Source organism: Ziziphus jujuba, chromosome 11 (assembly GCF_031755915.1).
Source record: "Ziziphus jujuba cultivar Dongzao chromosome 11, ASM3175591v1".
Lineage (NCBI taxonomy): Eukaryota > Viridiplantae > Streptophyta > Magnoliopsida > Rosales > Rhamnaceae > Ziziphus > Ziziphus jujuba.
This window is the reverse complement of record NC_083389.1, coordinates 825,160-847,388: the sequence shown is the minus strand read 5'-3', so window position 1 is coordinate 847,388 and position 22,229 is coordinate 825,160. Positions and strand designations below refer to the sequence as shown.

At 35.6% G+C, this 22,229-nt stretch overlaps 2 pseudogenes; both read right to left on the bottom strand.

Moving 5' to 3' along the window:
- Positions 1 to 5,189: 5,189 nt before the first annotated feature.
- On the bottom strand, positions 5,190 to 6,755 carry LOC132799852 (acetyl-coenzyme A carboxylase carboxyl transferase subunit beta, chloroplastic-like; annotated as a pseudogene).
- Positions 6,756 to 7,553: 798 nt separating this feature from the next.
- Positions 7,554 to 16,769, bottom strand: LOC132799883 (ribulose bisphosphate carboxylase large chain-like; annotated as a pseudogene).
- Between the last annotated feature and the right edge of the window lie 5,460 nt (positions 16,770 to 22,229).

The window sequence follows — 22,229 nt, the reverse complement described above, 5'->3', positions numbered from 1 at the left end:
AGGCAGCATGAGCTATGACTTTCTTTGTTTGCGAAATCTTGCCTTTCGTAAGTGCAACCAAACCAATTATCCTGGGTCAAACATTATTACAAAAAAATCTAGAAATACATGCTCATTATGGTGAAAATTACACTTTTTAAAGTTAGCAAACAATATTTCCCAAATTTTCAAATTTCCACTAAGTAAAGTTCTCAGCAATGCAGAGAAAGTTCTAAGCAACAAAAAAAACTTTATATAAGTATTTTTAAAATTCATAACCAGCAATGCTTTCTTACCCAAGATAGCTTTATTAACATCCCCAAAACTCAAATAAATTTTTTTACTTTTTCTTTCTTTTCCTTTCTCTCTCTCGGTTTTCTCATCATTTCTCTCGGGTTTGCCACTTTCATTCCCCTCTCTTTCAGTTTTTCCTTGATCTTTCCACTCAATATGAGTCTTAGAAACCTTACCTTGATCAGCAACCTCATTCTTACCTTCTTGAAAGAATGGTGAAGCCGTTGGTGCCATACTTATGCTTTCCTTGAGCTTTTCGGCTTCTCTCCTTTGTTGCATTTGTAATTGGTTATTGTAAACCTCTTTAGGAGATAATGGTTCCAGCTTGACCTTCTTCCCATTAAACCTGAAAACAATACTATTATCTCGATCAAATTTCCATGGCCTACCTAATAGTATATGTCCAGCAATCATGGGTACAATATCACATAAAACTATATCCTCATATCTTCCTATATTAAATTTTATTTTGGCTTGTTTGTTTACTTTCATCTCACCACTATCATTAAGCCATTGTAATCTATATGGTTCAGGATGTTTTATTGTTTTTAAGCCCAATTTATCAACTACAAGGTTACTTATTACATTAGTACAACTCCCACTATCTACAATCATGTTACAAATTTGACCTTGTATTTCACAACGAGTGTGGAAGATGCTCTCTCGTTGAATTTGTTCTTCATCCTTGTAAACAGCAAGTACCCTCATTTAGACCAAATTTAGCTCAACATTTGATGTGTTTAATGGTTTGGTCTTATCATCAAGTCCTTCATCTTCTTGTTCGATTTCAGTCTCACTAGCCTCACTTTCGGATTCAACCTCTCCATTACACCTAATTACCATTATCCTTCTATTCGGGCATTGGCTGGCTATGTGTCCTCTTCCTTGGCACTTGAAACAAATAATTTCTCTTGACTTTTGAGGTTTAGGTTCAAATTTTACCTCACCTTTAATGGCTTGGGCAGATTCGATTTTAAATTCTCTTCTCGGCCGGTTGGTAACTTCTTCACCAAGCTTCGGCTTCAGCTTGCTTTCATAAGTGGAATTGTTTTTCCAGCCATTTGAACTTGTCCTTCCACTGCTAGAAACTCCTCCAAACCGTGTGCTAACACCCCTCCTCTTGAATTGGTTCTCAAGCTTAATTGCTACATGCAACATCTCCTCTAATTCCAAGTATTGTTGTAATTCAACCTGGTTGGCAATGTCACGGTTTAACCCTTCAAGAAATCTTGCCATTGTTGCCTCCCTATCCTCATTCATATTCAGCCTCATCATGAGCATCTCCATCTCTTTGTAATAATCCTCCACGGACCTAGTTCCTTAAGATAAAGATAGAAGCCTTTGATGCAGCAACCTATGGTAATGGGATGGCACAAATCGTTTCCTCATGGCTCTTTTCATTAAATCATCACCAACTCTCCTTCGAGTATTTTGCTCATTAGTCCACCATTGGAGTGCGTAATGACCAAACTCCATTGCTGCCATCTTCACCTTCTTGGCCTCCGAATAATGATGACAATCGAAAATCATCTCCATTCTTTCTTCCCATTCCAAATAAGCTTTCGGATCACTTTTACCCATGAATGGTGGGATGTTTACCTTGATGTTGCCAAGATCATCATCTTCATTCCTTGCTGGTGTCCCATGGATTAGCCTTTCTTGAGGTTCAAAAATGTCATCAAACCCTTCATCCAAGTCATTTCCATAGTTACTTCCCCCGAATTCCTCTCTTAGTCGCCCTCGGACTCCTAGACCTTGACCTCCCTGAGCATCTAACCTTATGTTGGGCACTCCTTGGGATGTTTCTAACCTGTCCATCTTTTGATTTAACTGCTCAAATTGGGCATTTATCCACTGTAATTGCTCCAATATAGGCCTCATGTCCGTTTGCTCACCACTCCCGGTAGCTCGTGGATCACCATGAAATCCTACGGACTCTTCTTCATTAATTCTCAGTGGTGTGCCTCCTCTTCTTATTCTAGAATCTGCCATGTTAGTAAAATACTGCAAAAATAAAATAAATCCTCACAATATTCACTCCCTCATGTGTTTCACTCAAATAAAGTCTCGATACTCGTGTTTGCACACTAGCTTCGGCTTTTACCCTCTTTTAAGCTCACACTCTCTTGTCTTTTTCCTCTCCATGAATTATCTCAAAGTTCTAATTAAAAAACCCAAAAAACAGCAATTAGATCACAAGTATGTCTTAATTTAACTTATCAACAAAACAGTAGCAAAAAGTAGGCAATACCGAAAGAACTCAACAAAACCTAGTTTTCATCTTTTCTAGGCAAAATAAAGCAAATTAATGGGAAAATTTTGGAATTTTGAAGAACTGGACCATATGGTAATAGATTATGAGTTCAATAATAAAATTCTAGAAAAATAAACTCAAATACGAACAAGAATCAAATTGAATAAAAATATAGAAAAGTTGTTGGTTGTTGTTCTTTGTAATTCAAGTTTTTGTATCAAATCCTTTAACTAATTTTAATCCAAGTAATTTAGCACTCAAACTCAAATATCCAGCAGCAAAAATAACTCTCCAAATACTCCAAATATGGAATAAATAACCAACAAGGCAGCAGTTAAAAGAAATTTCCAGCAACATACTTCAACACCAATTTTCAACAAACCGATATATATGTATATATATTTTTTATATTCAGCCTTCTTATTTTTTTTTTCTTTTTCTTTTTTTCCTTCTTTTTACTCACAGACCATAAAACAACTGCAGCAGCAAATATCAACACCAAAAATTGCAATTCCTCACCAAATATCCACCAAACCCGTGGCCTCCAACAAAAACAAAAGTGCAGTTTTTTTTTTTTTTTTAATATCTGTTGGAATTTTCTTTTCTTTTTTTTTTTTTTGAATATATGAATGCAAATATTGAAGACTTAAACAGCAAAGAAAAATCAACAAAAACCAAAATTAACAAGAACAATGATGAAAAAAAAAAACAACCAATAAACAAGGAAACAAAAATATGATAAAACTAGGAAATCCTAATTCAACTAGGAATCAATTTTATTTTATTTTTAAATGCAGAACATGTATGATGATAGAAGCAACCTTAACCTAATGCTAAAATTGCAGAATAACACAAAAACAAATAAAGCAAAAAAAGATAGATCAAACCTGGACAAAACTAGGCTCTGATACCAAATGATACGAACCTAGGACGACCTGCTCCTAAACCCGTGTTATATTAGCCTGGATCTTAATTAAGTTCAAGTTCTAATGGAATTGACCTCCACCCCTAACCAACCTATGGTTAGAAACCTTGGTATAATGTAGACGCCACAATAGGAGATGGAAAACCTATCGATAAGTCAAGCTAAAACAACCAATTCTCTAATGGTGTTTTAGGTGTTCTCAAATAACAAAGAGATAATTAATCTCACAAGTATTTTCTCAATCAAATCAAAGTTGTATTCTTATTGAAAAATAAGTCTTTAAATAGGCTACATAGCCACGAAATAAACCCTAAAACATAAAGAAAACCGGCCACCACACATAAAGAAACCTAGTTGGCCGAAACTATACTTCCTTTCCTAATCTAAGTTTGATTAATTAATTCTTTTATATTAAATTAGGAATTAATTAATTTACAATGGAAAGAATAAAATAAAAACCTTCCTAAATTTATTTGTCCAGAAAATAAATAAATAAAAGCCAAAAAGTAATGGTAGTTTCCTAAAACAAAAAGTAAAAACAAATTAGGAAACTAAAAATGCTAGCCTTTTGATCAAGTTGACTTTGATCAATCTTTGACCTCTTTCAGCTCTAAATCAGCTTCTAGATGCTTTTTAGAATGCCAAATAAGCTGAATATGAAGTCCCACACATTGCCCATGCTTGGAAAAATAAGAAAAGGCTAATACAGTAAAATATAGTAAAGCTAGCAAGCAATACAACAAATTCGGCCAAATTGTTGATGCTGTCCGTACAATCCCTTTTTGATTGTATTTGAGGCTGCTTTAACTTGATTTCATGACCTCTTAGGCATATGTACATATTGAATCCATAAAGAGTTGGAACCATTTCATGCTGCCCGTTGTCCATATTTGCACCAAAACTGCTACCCGGGTCCGCATCGGCTTCCACCACTTGGATGCTTAGAATAGGCTTTGTATCTTCAAGTATGGACAAGCTCTGTTGAGATTGATTACCCCCTGTATAAATGCTCCCAGGTTGTCATTAAATCTCTTAATTTGAGCTCTTGTGATTGGCCTAGTCTTCATCCATGTCGGGTCAGTACCCCAGCAGGTTATCGGTTGAGCGGGCTCGGGCGAAATCACATCACTAAGTACTTATATAATATAATTAATGTAAATCAAAAGTGTAAATATGTAAACAAAATAAGTAAATAAATTGGGTTATTCATCTTTCTACATGCAATATATGTATGATAATTCACTTTTTTATTATTTTCTTTATTCTTCATTTTTGGTTTTCCCCTCACGAAAAAATTCATTATAATACGATCCGACAAAAGAGATTCTTAGTAAAAATCGGGGATTTTTTAGGGATATAGAAAGATGCAGGACCCCTTCATCCAATTTCATGGATGAAAGAGACAGAATTTGCTCTTTTTATTTTGTTTGATTGAGATTTCCTGACCTGACTAGTAATCAGGGCTATCAATAAAAAAAAAAAGTATCCGCATGTATTTTTTTTCCCATTCAATATTATGTTACCAAAGAAAAATCCATTCTTGGAAATTTGACTTTGCTTCCTAGAAACTAAATAACTACTTGGTTACCACAAAACAAGTAATAAATTTTTGAATTTATTAAATTTAATAATTTATTGAATATTAAATTAAGGATAAAATTAAGGATAAAGATATATGGCTCTCCTTAATTTTATTTTTGATTTCATTTTTTGATTCAAAGGAAAGAAAGCATGTAGCTAAAATAACTCGCTCTTAACACCTTTTAAAGGATTACGTTGTATGATTGGATCAAATAAGCACTTATGGAATAAATATTCAGCCGTTTGTGCACCCTCGGGTATTGTCTTATTCAATGTTTGTTCAATTACTCTTTTACCCACAAATGCAATGTAGGCATTTGGTTCAACAACAATGACATCTCCCAACATACCAAAACTAGCTGACACCCCACCCGTAGGAGGAGATGAAAGGATTGATACATAGAATAACTTATTATTTGATTGATAATAATATATAGTAGAAGATATTTTAGCCATTTGCATCAAGCTCAAACTTCCTTCTTGCATACCTACTCCTCCAGAAGCACACACTAGAATAAGAGGTAAAAATTTATTGGTAGCATGCTTAATCAAACATGTGATTTTCTCGCCCACTACCAATCCCATACTACCCCCCATACACTAAAAATCCATGACCCCGATTGCTATAGGATACCATTTAGTCGACCTATGCCTGTTTGAACAACATCAGTTAATCCTGTCGTTCTTTGATTAAAATCAATACAATCTTTATAAGGTTCATCCTACGAATGAAATTTTATGGGATCCTTAGAGACCATGTCTTCATTCAGAGGCTCCCACGTACCTAGATCAACGAACTTTCTATCTGAACTAGTCATTTTCAAATGGCATCCACAATGTTCACAAATATTCATTTGAAGTTTAAAAAATTTCTTATAATTTAATCCATAACAATTTTCGCATTGCACCCATAAATATTTGTATTTTTTAGTTATCTCTAAATCACTTTTTCTGTCTCTTATTTCAGCTAGAGCTTTCTTTAATTTGTTTTCTTTTAAAATTTTATTTAGTTTTAATTTGTTTTCTTTTACTTGAGTTAGAGCTTTCTCTAAATCCCTTTTTCTTTTTCTTATCTCTGTTAGAGCTCTCACGAACTCTCTTTTTCTTAGAGTTTTTGCACTATCATCCGTACTGGTTCGTATACTGGAACTTCCACTTTTACTACTCTTATCGCTTTCGCCACGAATGTAAATATAAATGTATCTATCAATGGAATTGACACCACTACTTAAAATATAATGATCAGTACTGATTTGAGAACAAACATAACTGTCAATGCAATTAATAATGTGATTATTCCAACGATATTTAGTATCATACATGTAACGATAATAGTGAGGATTGTCACTTTTAGATATAGAATTCGCATAACTATAAAAAGAACTTTTTGGAAAAGAATGATCGGTGTCGGTCTCAAAAATTTTGATTTTCAATATCAAAATATATGGAGTAATGGTCCCTATTATGATCCCTAAAGAAAGAAGTTTCATCAGATATGAAATTTCGAATGTACCTCCTGACACCCACTAAATTATCAACATTACTGTAACTATTAATTCCATTAGGAATTTTTTTATTCATATGATCTATAATCGGATCTTTATTTACACGGGTATTTTCATTTTCAAAAGGACCATCAAAACTATCCATTGATTTACTTAACCCACACCTATATTCTAACCCTCTCCTAAACAACATCGAATCGAAACGACATTTTTCCATAGAGCTTTCTTGCCCCTATTTACATGAAAATACAATAAATGAATAGTCATTTGATAAAAATCATTTGAATATTTCGATTAGAATTTAGAATCAGAATAAGCATATAAATCCAATCGGTAGGATTATTAATTAGTAACAAGTAGATATTGAAAAAAAAAGTGATTATCCCTTGCAAGAATCCAGAATATCTCTTCTCTATATATGATAAAATAGGATGAAATCTTTTTTCAATTCAAAATAATTGAAAAATGCTTTTTTTATATTATAAATAGCAAGTAGCGGGTTCCTCCATGTTGTGTCAAATTCACATCAGAAAAAGAAAAAGTTTTTTCTCGTATGAATATGAAGAACCCTTTTTTGTAAAATCTGGCCTACTGATCAGTTTCTATTCCAACATAGAATGAAAAGGACAATATATAGGATGGGTAGAAGAAATTGTGATACTCGACTCGATCCATGTTCTAAAACGGCAAGTATGATAATATATAAACAAGATATAATAATATATAAAATAAAAATATAATTACAAAAATGATAATTAAAATACATAATATAAAAAATAAAAAGATGCACCTATCCTAAGGATCCATAGGATTAATTGTGGATCCAATACAACAACAGAAATGTTTAAGTTGTTTCGCCTTATATTTTGTATTTAAGATCTTGTATATCTAGATGGGTCTGTATCTATCAAAAATTGATAAAATCTTTGTATTTGGCTAAATCCTTTTACTAAAAGATTAGGTTGAGTTTAATTTCAATTACAATTAAGAGAATGAACAGCAAGTAATTAGTGGATTACAAAGTATCCATTGCTTTGAATTCAAATTTGAACTCCTTCCATACTTCACAAGCAGCAGCTGGTTCATGACTCCATTTACTAGCCTCACGAATAATCTCATTACCCTCACGAGCAAGATCATGTCCCTCATTACGAGCTTGTACACATGCTTCTAAAGCTACGCGATTAGTTACGGCACCGAGCGCATTTCCCCACTGGTTTTCTAAAGTTCTTCCTCTGAACTGTAGTATGGAATCATCTCTAAAGATATTGGTTAGAGCGGGCATATGCCAAACATGAATACCGCCTGAAGCCATAGGGATAACACGTGCCAGAGAGACCTAATGATATGAACCTAGGACGACCTGCTCCTAAACCCATATTATATTAGCCCAGATCTCAATTAAGTTCAAGTTCTAATGGGATGGACCCTAACCCCTAACCAACTTGTGGTTAGAAACCTTGGTATAATGTAGACTCCACAATAGGGGATGGAAAACCTATTGATAAGTCAAGCTAAAACAACTAATTCTCTAATGGTGTTTTAGGTGTTCTCAAATAACAAAGAGATAATTAATCTCACAAGTATTTTCTTAATCAAATCAAGGTTTTTTTTTCTTATTGAAAAAATAAGCCTTTAAATAGGCTTTGAAAGAAACAAAATAAACCCTAAAAACCCTAGGAAAAACCTGCCACACACATAAAGAAACCTAGTTAGCCGAAACTATACTTCCTTTCCTCATCTAAGTTTGATTAATTAATTCCTTTATATTAAATTAGGAATTAATTAATTTACAATGGAAAGAATAAAATAAAAACCTTCCTCAAGTTATTTGTCCAGAAAATAAATAAATAAATAACCCAAAAAGAAATAAAGTCAATCGCAAATTAGGTAACGAGTTGACTTTGACATCTAGGCTGAATTATGTCTTCAACCGAGCTAACTTATGTCTGCCTGATGTCCAAGCTAACTTATGGCCTATCCTAGCTAACTGATGTCTGTCCGAGCTAAGTTGTGTCTGGTCGAGCCAACTGGTGTCTGTCCGAGCTAAGTTACATCCGATGTCCGAAGTCTGAGATCAGATGTCCGAGGCAAGGGTCCGGTATAAATGTCCGGTGTATGGGTATCCGATGTATCAGCCTCCACCACTTGGATACTTAAAACAGGTCTTTTATCTTCAGGTATGGACAAGCCCTTTTGAGAATGAATTACTTTTTAGATAAAGGCAGCGAGGTTATCCTTAACCCTCTTAGCTTGAGCCCTAATGATAGGTCCAGTCTTCATCCGTATCGGATCAGTACCCCAACGAGTTGTCGGTGGTGTGAGCTCGGGCGGGTTTGCATCATTCCCCTCCTCTTGAAAAGGATTTGTCCTCAAATCGAAGTCATCACCTACAGCAAAAGGAGATAAATCAGCAACATTAAAGGTGGCACTAACACTATACTCACCCGGTAAATCAAGTTTGTAGGCATTGTCGTTTATCCTCTCCAAAACTTGAAAAGGACCATCGCCTTAAATGCAGCCACACCCAATCTCCAGGTTCAAACACTGTTGATTTTCAGCCTTGATTAGCCACCTTTGCATATTGCTCTGTCCTCCTCTCAATATTTGCTCGTGTCTTCTCATGAATCTGCTTTGCAAAATTAGCTTTTTGTTTTCCATCTAGATTAGCACGCTCACTTAAAGGTAAAGGTGTTAAATCTAATGGAGTCAAAGGATTAAAACCATAAACAATTTCAAATGGAGTAAATTTAGTTGCTGAATGTAAAGACCTATTATATGCAAATTCAACATGAGGCAAACATTCTTCCTAAGTTCTTAAATTTCTACTAATTAATGCTCTTAACAATGCAGGCAAGGTTCTATTTATTACTTCGATTTGTCCATCAGTTTGTGGATGACAAGTAGTTGAAAATAAAAGCTTAGTATCTAATTTAGCCCACAAAGTTTTCCAAAAATAACTTAAGAACTTAGCATCCCTATCTAAAACAATAGTTCTTGGCATTCCATGCAATCTCACAATTTCCTTGAAAAATAAATTAGCAATATTGGATGCATCATCAGTTTTATTAAATGCAATAAAATGTGCCATCTTAGAAAACCTATCTACTACAACAAATATTGAATCCTTACCTGTCCTTGACCTAGGCAACCCAAGAATAAAATCCATAGACAAATCTACCCAAGGATAAGTAGGAATCGGCAAAGGCTTATACAATCCATGCGGCTTCAACGTTGATTTTGTTTTTCGGCACTTCAAACATCTTTCACAAATTCTCTCAACATCTCTCCTCATGTTAGGCCAATAAAAATATTCTTGCAGCAAGGATAAAGTTTGTAAAACACCAAAATGACCCATTAAACCACCCCCATGTCCTTCCCGAACCAATAATTCCCTAATACTACAATTAGGCACACAAAGTTTGTTTTCTTTAAACAAATATCCCTCAAATATGTAAAATTTATTAAATCCATGTTTCAAACAGGTTCTAAAGATTTCTGCAAAGTCACTATCATGCTTATAAAGTCCTTTCAATTGTTCAAATCCAAGCAATCTAGCATCTAAGGTAGAAAAGAGTACATACCTTCGGGATAATGCATCGGCAACCACATTTTCTTTACCTTTTTTGTAGCGGATCACATATGGAAAGGTTTCAATAAATTCAATCCACTTGGCATGCCTTCGGTTGAGCTTTCCTTGGCCCTTGATATGCTTTAAAGACTCATAATCCGTATGAATCACAAACTCCTTTGGCATGAGATAATGCTGCCACGTCTCCAAAGCCCTCACCAAAGCATACATCTCCTTGTCATAAGTCGGGTAGTTTAGGGAAGCTCCATTTAATTTTTCACTAAAGTAGGCTATGTGTCTTTCTTCTTGCATTAAGACAGCTCCAATACCTACACTCGAAGCATCACACTCAATTTCAAAAGTCTTAGAAAAATTTGGCAAAACTAACAAAGGTGTATTACACAATTTTTCTTTCAACAAATTAAAAGATTTTTCTTGTACTTCCCCCCATTTAAAGCTGACATTCTTCTTGACAACTTCATTCAATGGGGCTGCTATGGTACTAAAATCCTTGACAAATCTTCTATAAAAGCTTGCAAAGCCATGAAAGCTCCTCACTTGGGTGATAAAAGTAGGAACCGGCCACTCTTGAATTGCTTTCACCTTAGCTTGGTCAACTTTGATTCCTGCAGCACTTACTACAAATCCTAGAAACACAAGCTCATCTTTGCAAAATTCACATTTTTTAATGTTAGGAAACAATCTTTCCTTTCTAAGAACTTGTAAAACTTGCCTAAGTTGCTCCATATGGTCATCCAAATTTCGGCTATATATTAGAATGTCATCAAAATAAACAACCACAAATTTACCAATAAATGGACGCATTACATGATTCATGAGCCTCATGAAAGTACTAGGTGTATTGGATAACCCAAAAGGCATAACTAACCATTCATACAGCCCATATTTAGTTTTGAATGCGGTTTTCCATTCATCACCTTCTTTCATCCTAATTTGGTGATAACCACTCCTAAGATCAATTTTTGTAAACATGCAAGCACCATGCAACTCATCAAGCATATCATCTAATCTAGGAATGGGATGTCTATATTTAATGGTGATGTTATCTATAGCCCTACAATCAACACACATTCTCCAAGAACCATCCTTTTTAGGTACCAACAAAACAGGAACAGAACATGGACTTAAACTCTCACAACTGTATCCTTTTTAGGTACAAATCACTTACCTGTTTTTGCAGCTCCTTTGTTTCTTCGGGATTGCTCCTATAGGCTGGTCTATTTGGTATGGCAGCCCCTGGAACAAGGTCAATTTGATGTTCTATTCCTCGAATAGGTGGTAGTCCACTTGGAATTTCATTTGGGAAGACATCTCCAAATTCCTTCAAAAGAGAAATCATTGAACTTGGCAATTCAGGTTCTTCAAAGTTAGTTTGATCACTAAAATAATTTTCTTTATAAATCATGAACAGCAAAAGTTTCTTACACTCAATAACTTTATTAATATCCCCTAAACTCAAATAAAAGTTGCTACTTAACCTTTCTTTTCTTTCTTTTTCTTTTTTTCCCTTGGATTGGCGCACACCTTCGGATTTTTCTTCCTTCTCCATGCTCTCGGGTTTGCCAGTTTCTTTCCCCTCTCTTTTGGCTTTTCCTTGATCTTTCCACTCAATATGAGTCTTAGAAACCTTACCTTGGTCAGCAACCTCAACCTTACCTCCTTGAAAGGGTGGTGAAGCCGTTGGTGCCATACTGGCTTTTTCCTTGAACTTTTCGGCTTCTCTCCTTTGTTGCATTTGTAATTGGTCTTTGTAAACCTCTTTAGGAGGTAATGGTTCTAGCTTGACCTTCTTCCCTTTAAACCTGATAATAATACTATTTGCTCAACCAAAATGAGTAGCATCTTTATCAAATTGCCATGGCCTACCTAGTAGTATATGTCCAGCAATCATGGGAACAATATCACATAAGACTACATCCTCATATCTACCTATACGAAATTTTGTTTTGCCTTGTTTATTTACCCTCATCTCACCACTATCATTTAACCATTGTAACCTATAGGGGTTCTAGATTTTTAATTGTTTTTAAGGCTAATTTATCAACTACAAGATTACTTATCACATTGGTACAACTCCCACTATCTATAATCATGCTACAAATTTTACCTTGTATTTTGCAGCGAGTGTGGAAGATGTTTTCTCCTTGTATCTGCTCTTCATCTTTGTAGATAGCAAGTACTCTCCTTGAAACCAAGCTCAACTCGACATTAGATGTATCTACAGGTTCAGCTTCATCTTCATTGCAATCCTCCTCTTGCTCGGTTTCAGCCCCATTAGCCTCACTCTCGAATTCCACCTCTCCATTACCCTTAATTACCATTATCGTTCTATTCGGGCATTGGCTGGCTATATGTCCTCTTCCTTGGCACTTGAAACAAATAATTTCTCTTGACTTTTGAGGTTTAGGTTCAGATTTTACCTCACCTTTAATGGCTTGGACAGATTCGGCTTTAAGTTCTCTTCTTGGCCGGTTCGTAGCTTCTTCACCAAGCTTCGGCTTCAGCTTGCTTTCATAAGTAGAATTGTTTTTCCAGCCACTTGAACTTGTCCTTCCACTGCTAGAGACTCCGCCAAACCGTGTACTAACACCTCTCCTCTTGAATTGGTTCTCTAGCTTAATTGCTACATGCAACATCTCCTCCAATTCCAAGTATTGTTGTAACTCAAGTTGGTTGGCAATGTCACGGTTTAACTCTCCAAGAAATCTTGCCATTGTTGCCTCCCTATCCTCATTCATATTCAGCCTCATCATTAACATCTCCATCTCTTTGTAATAATCCTCCACGGACCTACTTCCTTGAGACAAAGATTAAAGCCTATGGTAATGGGTTGGCACAAACCGTTTCCTATGGTAATGGGTTGGCACAAACTGTTTCCTGATGGCTCCTTTCATTTGACACCATGTCGAGATTAAATCATCACCAACTCTCCTTCTGGTATTTTGCTCATTGGTCCACCATTGGAGTGCATAATGTCCAAACTCCATTGCTGCCAACCTTACCTTCTTACCTTTCGAATAGTTGTGGCAGTAAAAAATCATCTCCATATTTTCTTCCCACTCCAAATATGCTTCCGAATCACTTTTACCCATGAATGGTGGAATGTTTAGCTTGATATTCCCTAGATCATCATCTGTATCTTCCCTCCTATATCTTCCAGGGCCAGCTCTATCTTGGACAGCAAAATTTTCGTCCATGCGTTCCTCAAAGTCTCCATTGAATGGCTCCTCATCAAATTCCTCTCTCGGTCTCTTGCGACCTCCTCGTCCTCGGCCTCGTCCTCCATGGAATTCTTGCCTATTTCTTATGTTCACCATTCCTTATGAGGCTTCTAGCCTTCCCATTCTTTCATTCATATGCTCAACTTGAGCATTAACCCACTGTATTGACTCCAAAACAGCTCTCATGTCCACTTGGTCTCCACTATTGGTAGCTCGGGCATCGCCATGGAATGCTATGGACTCTTCCTCATTGATCCTCAAGGGTGAATCTCCTTTTCATATTCTAGAATCTGCCATGTTAGAATAATAATGCAATATAAATAAAATAGGACCTTACAAATTTCACTCCCTTACGTGTTTCACTCAAATAAGGACTCGACACTTGTGTTTGCACACTTGTTTTGGCTTTTACCCTCTTTTAAGCTCACACACTCTTGCCTTTTTCCACTCAATGATTTATCTCAAAGTTCTAATTAAAACACCCAAAAAACAGCAATTAGATCACTAGTATGTTTTAATTAAACTTATCAACAAAACAGTAAGCAAAAATAAACAAATACCGAACAGAATGAAAATGCTTATTTTCGGTTTTCCTAGAAAACATAAAGCAAATTAATGAGAAAACTTTGGAATTTTGAAGAACTGGACCAGATGGTAATATATTATGAGTTCAAGAATAAAATTCTAGAAAAAGAAATTCAAATACGACCAAGAATCAAAGAGAACAAAAATATAGAAAAGTTGTTGGTTGTTGTTCTTTGTAATTCAAGTTTTGTATCAATTCCTTTAACTAATTTTAATCTAAATAATTTAAGCACCCAAAATCCAAATATCCAGCAGCAAAATAATTCCCCAACAACTCAAATATTGAATAAATAATCAAAAAAACCGGCAGCTCCAACAAACAAATCAAACTCCAACAAACCGAAATATTTTTCTTCATTTTTTTTTATTCGGCTTTACCTTTTCTTTTTTCTTTTTTTCACTCACAGAACATAAACAACTGCAGTAGAAAGAATAATTACCAAAATTGCAATTCCAACTCCAAAACAAACACCAAACCCGTGACCTCCAAATAAACACAAATATGCAGTTTTTTTTTTTTTTAAATGTTGCCGCAAACTCCTTTTTTTTTTTTTTTTAATAGATGAATGCAAATATTTAAGATTAAAACAGCAAAGAAAAATCAATAGAAACCAAAATTAACAAGAACAATGATGAAAAACAACCAACAAACTAGGAAACAAAAATACGATAAAACTAGGAAATCCTAATACAACTAGGAATGATTTTTTTTTTTTTTTAAGATGCAGAACGTATATGATGATAGAAGCAACCTTAACCTAATGCTAAAATTTTAGAATAACACAAAAACAAATAAAGTAAATAAAGATAGATCAAACCTGAACAAAATTTGGCTCTGATACCAAATGATACAAACCTAGGACGACCTGCTTTTAAACCCGTATTATATTAGCTCGGATCTCAATTAAGTTCAAGTTCTAATGGAATGGACCTCAGCCCCTAACCAACCTATGGTTAGAAATCTTGGTATTATGTAGACGCCACAATAGGGGATGGAAAACCTATTGATAAGTCAAGCTAAAACAACCAATTCTCTAATGGTGTTTTAGGTGTTCTCAAAGAACAAAGAGATAATTAATCTCACAAGTATTTTCTTAATCAAATCAAAGTTTTTTTTCTTATTGAAAAAATAAGCCTTTAAATAGGCTTTGAAAGAAACAAAATAAACCCCAAAAACCCAAGGAAAAACCGGCCAAACACATAAAGAAACCTAGTTAACCGAAACTATACTTCCTTTCCTAATCTAAGTTTGATTAATTAATTCCTTTATATTAAATTAGGAATTAATTAATTTACAATGGAAAGAATAAAATAAAAACCTTCCTAAAGTTATTTGTCCAAGAACTAGATAAATAAAAAACCCAAAAAGAAAGAAAGTCAATCGCAAATTAGGTAACGAGTTGACTTTGACATCTAGGCTGAATTATGTCTTCAACCGAGCTAACTTATGTTTGCCTGATGTCCGAGCTAACTTATGGCCTATCCGAGCTAACTGATGTCTGTCCGAGCTAACTTGTGTCTAGCCGACCTAATTGATGTCTGTCCGAGCTAAGTTGTGTCTGGCTGAGCTAACTGGTGTCTGTCCAAGCTAAGTTACATCTGATGTCCGAAGTCCGAGATCAGATGTCCGAGGCAAGGGTCCGATGTCCAAGGCAAGGGTCCGATATAAAATGTCTGGTGTATGGGTATCCGATGTATCAGCCTCCACCACTTGGATGCTTAAAACAGGTCTTTTATCTTTAGGTATGGACAAGCCCTTTTGAGAATGAATTACTTTCTGGATAAAGGCAGCAAGGTTATCCTTAAACCTCTTAGCTTGAGCCCTAGTGATCGGTCCAGTCTTCATCCGTATCGGATCAGTACCCTAGCAAGTTATCGGTGGTGTGAGCTCGGGCGGGTTCGCATCACCTAATCTTGCATGAAATAAATACCGCGGCTTCAATCTTTTTCAATAAAATCATCGTGTAGTAAATCAACAAAGCCTGAAGTGATGTATCTTTCCCCTTCAAGTTTACCTACTACAATACCAGCATGAATATGATCTCCACTAGACAGATGTAACACTTTACCTATTTCATTTCGTTGCATGTACTTGCAATAGCATTCAAGTAATGCCCTTTGATTTCACCTGTTTCAGCCTGTGCTTTATAAATGGCTTCGGTACAAAATAAGAAACGGTCTCCCCAATGCATAAATGGTTGGGTATTTACTTGCTCACCGTCTTTGGTAAAATCAAGTCCACCACAAAGACATTCATAAACTGCTCGATCGTAATTCTTAGTAAATAACCCCAATTTAGGTTTGATAGTACATCCCAATAGGGGGCGACCATACTTATTTAATTTATCTCTTTCAACCTGGATGCCATGAGGTGGTCCTTGGAAAGTTTTAGTATAAGAAGGAGGGATTCACAAATCCTCCACACCGAGAGTGTGCAGGGCCTTAAACCTAAAAATATTACCCACAATGGAAGTAAACATGTTAGTGACAGAACCTTCTTCGAAAAGGTCTAAGAGGTAAGCTACATAAGCAATATATTGATTTTCTTCTCCAGCAACGGGCTCAAGGTCATAGCATCGACCTTTGTAATGATCAAGACTAATAAGCCTATCAGTCCATACATTTATCCATGTACCAGTAGAAGATTCAGCAGCTACCACGGCCCCTGCTTCCTCAGGTTGGGGAGTTACTCAAAACACTGCCAAGATATCAGTATCTTTGGTTTCATAGTTAGAAGTGTAATAAGTCAATTTATAATCTTTAACACCAACTTTGAATCCAACACTTCTTTAGTCTCTATTTGTGGTGACGTAAGTCCCTCCATACAACTCATGAATTAAGGATTCTCGCAATACGAATGGCCTTAGTGATCCGACGGTGTCGAGTGGAAAGGCCGTCGCTCAACGGATAAAATTTATTCTAGGGATAACAGGCTGATATTCAACAATAGCTCACATCGATGGGAAGGTTTGGCACCCCAATGTCGGCTCTTCGCCACTTGGGGCTGTAGTATGTTCAAAGGGTTGGGCTGTTCACCCATTAAAGCGGTACATGACCTGGGTTCACAACATCATTGAGAGGACCTTTTGATACGAACCTAGGACGACCTGCTCCTAAATCGGTATTATATCAGCCCAAATCTTAATTAAGTTCAAGTTCTAATATAATTGACCTCAACCCCTAACCAACCTATGGTTAGAAACCTTGGTATAATGTAGACGCCACAATAAGGGATGGAAAACCTATTGATAAGTCAAGCTAAAACAACCAATTCTCTAATGGTGTTTTAGGTGTTCTCAAAGAACAAAGAGATAATTAATCTCACAAGTATTTTCTTAATCAAATGAAAGTTCCCTTAATATTGAAAAATAAGCCTTTAAATAGGCTACAAAGCCACGAAATAAAACCCTAAAAATAAAGAAAACTGGCCACCACACATAAAGAAACCTAGTTGGCCGAAACTATACTTCCTTTCCTAATCTAAGTTTGATTAATTAATTCCTTTATATTAAATTAGGAATTAATTAATTTACAATGGAAAGAATAAAATAAAAACCTTCCTAAAGTTATTTTTTCAGAACATAAATAAATAAAAGCCAAAAAGTAAAGGTAGTTTCCTAAAACAAAAAGTAAAAACAAATTAGGAAACCAAAAATGCTAACCTTTTGATCAAGTTGACTTTGATCAATCTTTGACCTCTTTGAGCTTCAAATCAGCTTCTAGATGCTTTTTAGGATGCCAAATAAGCTGAATATGAAGTCCCACACGTTACCCATGCTTGGAAAAATAAGAAAAGGCTAATACAGTAAAATACAGTAAAGCCAGCAAGCAATATAGCAAATTGGGGCAAATTGTTGACGCTGTCCGTACAAGCCCTTTTTGATTGCATTTGAGGCTCATTTAACTTCATTCCATGACCTCTTAGGCATATGTATTGAACCCATAAAGCATTGGAACCATTTCATGCTTCCCGGACTCCAAAATGTACCAAAACTGCCACCCGGCTCGTTTTGGCTTCTATTGCTTGTATGAGTAAAACAGGCCTTGGTTCTTTAGATATGGCCAACCCCTCTTGACTATGACTCATTCCTTGTATAAATACAGCAAGATTGTCCTTGAACTTCTTGGCTAGGGCTCTAGTGATCAGTCCCACCTTCATCCATAATGGATTGGCACCCTAGCAGGTTGTCAGTTGTATGGGTTCAGGCGAATTCGCATCAATCCCCTCCTCTTGGAAAGGATTTGTCCTCAAATCAGCAACATTTAAGGTAGCACTAACATTATACTCACCCAATAGATCAAGTTTGTAGGCATTGTCGTTTATCCGCTCCAAAACTTGAAAAAGTCCATCCATAGGCGGCATGAGCTTTGACTTTCTTTGTTTAGGAAACCTTTCCTTTCGTAAGTGCAACCAAACCAACTTTCCTGGGTCAAACACTATTACAACAAAATCTAGAAATACATGCTCATTATGGTAAAAATTACACTTTTTAAAGTTAGCAAACAATATTTCCCAAATTTTCAAATTGCCACTAAGTAAAGCTCTCAACAATGCAGATAAAGTTCTATGCAATAAAGACATCTTTAAATAAGTATCTTTAAAATTCATGGTCAGCAATGATTTCTTATTCATAATTACTTTATTAACATCACCAAATCTATGATAAAAATTCATATTTTTCCATTCTTGTCTTCCTTTTCCTTTCCCACTCATGGCCATCTCACCTTCCTCACTCTGGGCTTTTGCACCAAATTTCTCACTCTTGGTTTTAATAAAATTTTTCCACACAACCTGAGTATTAGAAGACTTACCTTGGACAGCAAGCTCACCGTTTCCCTCTTGATTGAATGGTATTCCACTTGGAATTTCATTTGGGAAGACATCTCCAAATTCCTTCAAAAGAGAAATCATTGAACTTGGTAATTCAAGTTCTTCAAAGTTAGTTTGCTCATTAAAATAATTTTCATTATAATTCATGACCAGCAAAGGTTTCTTTCACTAAATAACCTTATTAATATCCCCAAAACTCAAATAAAAGTTGCTACTTGACCTTTCTTTTCTTTCTTTTTCTTTTTCCCCCTTGGATTGGCACAAACCTTTGGATTTCCCTTCCTTCTCCAATCTCTCGGTTTTTCCACTTTCTTTCCCCTCTCTTTTGGTTTTTCCTTGATCTTTCCACTCAATATGAGTCTTAGAAACCTTACCTTGATCAGCAACCTCATTCTTACCTTCTTGAAAAAATGGTGAAGCCGTTGGTGCCATACTTGCTTTTTCCTTGAGCTTTCGGCTTTTCTCCTTTGTTGCATTTGTAATTGGTCTTTGTAAACCTCTTTAGGAGATAATGGTTCCAGCTTGAACTTCTTCCCTTTAAACTTGAAAACAATACTATTTTCTCGACCAAAATGAGTAGCATCTTTATCAAATTGCTATGGCCTACCTAATAGTATATGTCCAGCAATCATGGGTACAATATCACATAACACTACATCCTCATATCTACCTATACTAAATTTTACTTTGGCTTGTTTGTTTACTTTCATCTCACCACTATCATTAAGCCATTATAATCTCTATGGTTTAGGATGTTTTATTGTTTTTAAGCCCAATTTATCAACTACAAGGTTACTTATTACATTAGTACAACTTCTACTATCAATAATCATACTACAAATCTTACCTTGAACTTCACATCGGGTGTGGAAGATGTTCTCTCTTTGAATTTCATCCTCATCTTTGAATGCAGCAAGTACTCTCCTAGAAAGCAAGTTTAATTCAGCATTGGATGTTTGCAAGGTTTCAGGTTCATCCTCCAAGTCCTCCTCTTCTTGCTTGGCTTCATCCTCACTTTCTTCACCTTCCGATTCTAGCTCGCCATTGCTCTTTAACACCATGATTCTTCTATTCGGGCATTGGCTATCAATGTGTCCTCCTCCCTGGTACTTAAAACACATAACATCATGAGTTCTAGAAGGTTTAGGATCTAATTTTACCTTGCTAAAACAACCAATTCTCTAATGGTGTTTTAGGTGTTCTCAAAGAACAAAGAGATAATTAATCTCACAAGTATTTTCTTAATCAAATCAAAGTTCCCTTCATATTGAAAAATAAGCCCTTAAATAGGCTACAAATCCATGAAATAAAACCCTAAAAATAAAGAAAACCAGCCACCACACATAAAGAAACCTAGTTGGCCGAAACTATACTTTCTTTCCTAATCTAAGTGTGATTAATTAATTCCTTTATATTAAATTAGGAATTAATTAATTTACAATGGAAAGAATAAAATAAAAACCTTCCTAAAGTTTTGTGTCTAGAAAATAAATAAATAAAAGCCAAAAAGTAATGGTAGTTTCCTAAAATAAAAGGTAAAAACAAATTAGGAAACTAAAAATGCTAGCCTTTTGATCAAGTTGACTTTGATCAATCTTTGACATCTTTAAGCTCCAAATCAACTTCTAGATGCTTTGTAGGATGCCAAATAAGCTGAATATGAAGTCCCACACGTTACCTAGGCTTGGAAAAATAAGAAAAGGCTAATACAGTAAAATACAGTAAAGTCAGCAAGCAATATAGCAAATTCGGCCAAATTGTTGATGCTGTCTGTACAAGCCCTTTTTGATTGCATTTGAGGCTGCTTTAACATGATTCCATGACCGCTTAGGCATATGTATTGAACCCATAAAGCATTCGAACCATTTCATGCTTCTTGGACTCCAAAATGTACCAAAATCGCCACCCGGCCCGTTTTGGCTTCTATTACTTGTATGAGTAAAACAGGCCTTCGTTCTTTATATATGGCCAAACCCTCTTGACTATGACTTATTCCTTGTATAAAGACAACAAGATTGTCCTTGAACTTCTTGGCTAGGGCTCTAGTGATCGGTCCCACCTTCATCTATAACGGATCGGCACCTCAGCGGGTTGTCGGTTGTATGGTTTTGGGCGGATTCGCATCACCTTTCCCTAGTACGAGAGGACCTGGAAGGACGTACCTCTAGTGTACCTGTTATCATGCCCACGGTAAATGCTAGGTAGCCAAGTGTGGAGTGGATAACTGCTGGAAGCATCTAAGTAGTAAGCCCACCCCAAGATGAGTGCTCTCCTATTCTGACTTCCCTAGAGCTTCTGGTAGCACAGCCAAGACAGCGATCGGTTTTCTACCCCTACGGGGCTGGAGCGATAGAAGTTTTGAGAATTCAAGAGAAGGTCACAGCGAGACTAGCCGTTTATCCTAATAGATCGGTAGACTTGAACCTTGTTCCTACATGGCGTGATCAATTCGATCAGGTACCCGCCATCTATTTTCATTGTTCAACTCTTTGACAACATAAAAAAACCACTGTTCAACTCTTTGACAACATGAAAAAACCAAAAGCTCTACGCTCGCTCTTTATCTATCCAAGGGATGGAAAGGTAGAGGCCTTTGGTGTCCCCTCCAGTCAAGAATTGGGGCCTCACAATCACTAGCCAATATGCTTTTCTCTCATGCCTTTCTTTGTTCATGGTTCGATATTCTGGTGTCTTAGGTGTAGAGGAACCACACCAATCCATCCTGAACTTGGTGGTTAAACTCTACTGCTGTGACGATACTATAGGGGAGGTTCTGCGGAAAAACAGCTCAACACCAGGATGATAAAAAGCTTAACACCTCTCATTCTTATTACTTTATTTTTTCAATATGAAAAAACAAAATTGAAAAGTGAAATGGTCATCTTATTCAAAACCCCAATTATGAAATCCCTTCTCTCCCACTTCACACCTCGGAACTGTTCTTATATAGAGAGAGGCACTTTCACATCTTCTTAACCCCAAACGACTAGGGAGGGCAAATGAAAGTTATGATCCATGAATATTGACATGTGTATTCCATAAAAAACAATATTTTTATCTTAATTAATTGTTTATGCTCATGGGCTTTTATTTCTTTTGAAAAGGGTCAATTAATAAAAAAGTTAAGATATACAAAACTGAAATAGAATTTTCTAGCTTTAATTATTCTGAATCTTTCTCAACTACCTCAAATATTTCAAATCAAGAGGTTAGAGTTCGTCAAATGATATGACCACGTTACTAGTGAAAAAGAAATACATTTTTTTATTAAATTATTAAGGAAAATTTTATGAAGATACAAAAGATTGAAATTTATTTATTTTTTACTATTACGTATTACAATAAATTATTTATATATATAGAGCAAGGATAAAATATTTCACCAAAAACAGTTTTTTATTGTGATATGAAGCATAAATAACCCTAATTTAACTTATAAAATGAAAGTTATTTGTTTTGGTT